This window comes from Apis dorsata, unplaced genomic scaffold, assembly GCF_000469605.1.
Source record: "Apis dorsata unplaced genomic scaffold, Apis dorsata 1.3 scaffold_18, whole genome shotgun sequence".
Classification (NCBI taxonomy): domain Eukaryota; kingdom Metazoa; phylum Arthropoda; class Insecta; order Hymenoptera; family Apidae; genus Apis; species Apis dorsata.
Window position 1 is genome coordinate 67,055 of NW_006263320.1, and position 3,282 is coordinate 70,336.

Genomic DNA, 3,282 nt, shown 5'->3' on the forward strand with positions numbered 1-3,282 from the left:
TGGAAAAACGTAACGAATGTCCCCCCTCGACAAGGGGGAGGGGAGGACTCGTTAATTATCGCCCCGAATTCCGAGCGGCGAGCGAATTCGTCGGCTTTTAATTGAGTGGACGGGCGTGCAGGCAGGGCTGATTTATCATTGTGGATAATCGTGGACGTTTGACGTTGGCTGCCTAGCCACGAAATTTTATATACAATCCGATTCCGCTTCTTGTTTAGTGGATGGAGATTTTTTTTCTTTTTTTTCTAATTAACCAGAGGCCTAGGTAATTAAGTTCGCGCGTGTCGGTTGATCGATCGACCGTTACTGGAGCATGAATCCATATTAAATGGAGATCGATTACGCGTATAACTGCCGTTAATTATTAACGAGGAGGTGGTAATACAGTTATTAGACGATAGGCTTTAATAATTCGAGGAAAGAGCGATTTTTCTTTTCTTTATATATTTCCTGTTTAAATAAATAAAATCGATTCCTCTAAAGTATTCGTTTAAATCACTTGCACTTTCATATTTATCCGCGATATAAAATAATCTCGTCATCCTAATAATTTCCACATAGCGAATGTCGTTTTGATGTATCGTTTTCGTAGGCCGTTTAAAACCCCGAAAACACCGCGGAATAATTTAATCGAGAGACAATAGTGTAACATTACGTTTACGGTAAATAACAAATAACGAGTTTAAATACTCGTTGCAAATACTCGAAGAGAGAGGTAAATCACCACGTGTCGGCTCGTCGACGCGAGACTATAATTTTCCTCTCCGCTCTTTAATAATTATCCAACCGAGTTGCGTAATTGGTTCAATCGAACCAGTGTGTCATCATCATCGCTTTTTCGATCTGAATAAAAATAATATCGAAGGTGAAGGAGAGGATAATAAAAAGACAAAAAATTATCGACGAATCTCGAGACACTCGCGGAAAAAAAGAAAACGACGGTTGATGCTACAATCTTATTATTACGAAAATCGATGGGTTTTCAAACTCTCTCGTACATCGAAAGGGGAGAAGGTAGAAGTTCCCTCCGAGTAATAATTGCGACGTGGAAAAGCATGGCACGAAATCGCACGCTTTTCTCCCCCACCCTTCGTAGTCGGAAACATTTTCTTATCGGTGATTGGGATCGAACCAATCCTACTACCCTTTTATTTTACAAATGATCGCAATTTTCCTCGAGTCATCGCGCCGCATCGAAACTTACATCTGTGTGTATGTATACAAAAAAACCCTTATCAAATTTTACTTATCAAGAAAGGTCTGTTTTTCGTAAGAAATTTATGATTCTATTATTATTATTATACGAATCTTTTTTTAAGAATTTCTCTAAAGAAGATGTAAAAATTATTGTCACTTAATTATTCGTATATTATGTATCGTAATTTTTATTGTTTCCATTTGCTCGACGAAACGAAGATTTTTCGCCATTTTAAAGACGTTTAATCATCACGTGGTTCATATTCAAACCGTAGTATATTATTATTCGGTAAGAATTTTGGAAAGATTTGCACCGGCACACCTCTAAACACGTCTCTAAAGCAGTAGTCGGCGCGCGTGGCATGATACGCGATGATTAGGCGGTGAAACTCCATGGGCTATTTGTTAGTATAATAAGCCCGCCAACAGTGTGGCCAACCTAACCACTTGGCGGCACGCCACCCCGTTTTAGCGTAATTGTCCCAGATCGAGATTTACATACGCGAACAGAGATTGGGAGGCGATCGAACGAGCAGGGGTTCGAATTCGAAGAAATCGTAAAAAAAAGAAAAAAAAAAAAAAAAAGGCAGGAGAAATTTTTATTCCACCCTTCGAAAGAGTGGATATAGACGAGGGTGAACTAACGACGACACTGTGAAAAATTTTACCAAGCGTATCAAGGATATCTAAAATAATTTGAAAGTAAATTTGAAAGAGAGAAGGGGGGAGGGAGAGGGTCAATATAACTTTTGAAATTGTATCCTTGCGAAGTTGTAATTATCGATAAAAAAAAAAATAAAAGTTTTCTTAATTAACAAACTTCCACATTTACGTAAAAGTTTTCGGTGCAAATCTTGTAAATTCTTACAATTTCATCTTTTTATACATATCAAAATTATCTGGATAAAAAAATCTGAGAAAAATCTTAGAAATTATTTGATCTCGAAACGAATTAAACGTTAACACTCGTAACGCAAGTTTCTTTCTGATTACAAACTTTCAATTCGCAAAGTAAACACTTTTCCAACTTTAATTTCAACCGTAAAAGTTTTCTCCAAACGGATCGATAGGATTAAAAAATATCCACCAATCTACCAGTAAACTCAGAAAAATTTCGTTTATCAAATTTTCTCCAAAATAATTCTCAATGAAATAAAACATTTACTATCAAATTTCCAAAGTTTTAAACGACATCATAAGATATAAAATCTCTCTCTCTCTCCCTAAATATAACAGAAAAAAGAATAAATAAATCGCCTTAAAAATTAACCCCTCTCCTCTCCATATTCAGTAAACTGGAAAAATTTTCTCCAAAATAATTCTCGATGAAATAAAACATTCACTTTCAAATTTCCAAAGTTTTAAACGACATCATAAGATATAAAATCTCTCCCTAAATATAACAGAAAAAAAGAAATAAATAAATCGCCTTAAAAATTAACCTTTCTCCATACTCAATAAACTGGAAAAATTTTCTCCAAAATAATTCTCAATGAAATAAAACATTCACTTTCAAATTTCCAAACTGAATAACATCACAAGATATAAAATCTCTCTCTCTCCCTAAATATAACAGAAAAAAGAATAAATAAATCGCGTTAAAAATTAACCCCTCCATACTCAGTAAACTAAAAAAATTTTCTCCAAAATAATTCTCAATGAAATAAAACATTCACTATCAAATTTCCAAACTTTCGAACGACATCACAAGATATAAAATCTCTCTCTCTCCCTAAATATAACAGAAAAAAAGAAATAAATAAATCATCTTAAAAATTAACCCCTTCATACTCAGTAAACTGGAAAAATTTTCTCCAAAATAATTCTCAATGAAATAAAATATTCACTTTCAAATTTCCAAAGTTTTAAACGACATCACAAGATATAAAATCTCTCTCTCCCTAAATATAACAGAAAAAAAGAAAAATAAATAAATAAATCGCCTTAAAAATTAACCCCTCCTCCCTCCATATTCAGTAAACTAAAAAAATTTTCTCCAAAATAATTCTCAATGAAATAAAGCATTCACTTTCAAATTTCCAAACTACTGAATGACATCACAAGATATAAAATCTCTCTCTCCCT

General features: G+C 33.9%; 1 protein-coding gene across 1 annotated transcript in view; it reads left to right on the top strand.

The window, feature by feature from the left end:
• LOC102678191 (homeobox protein B-H2) overlaps positions 1-3,282 on the top strand; it is a 32,471-nt gene that overhangs the window by 27,963 nt on the left and 1,226 nt on the right. The gene's annotated exons all lie outside the window — the stretch shown is intronic.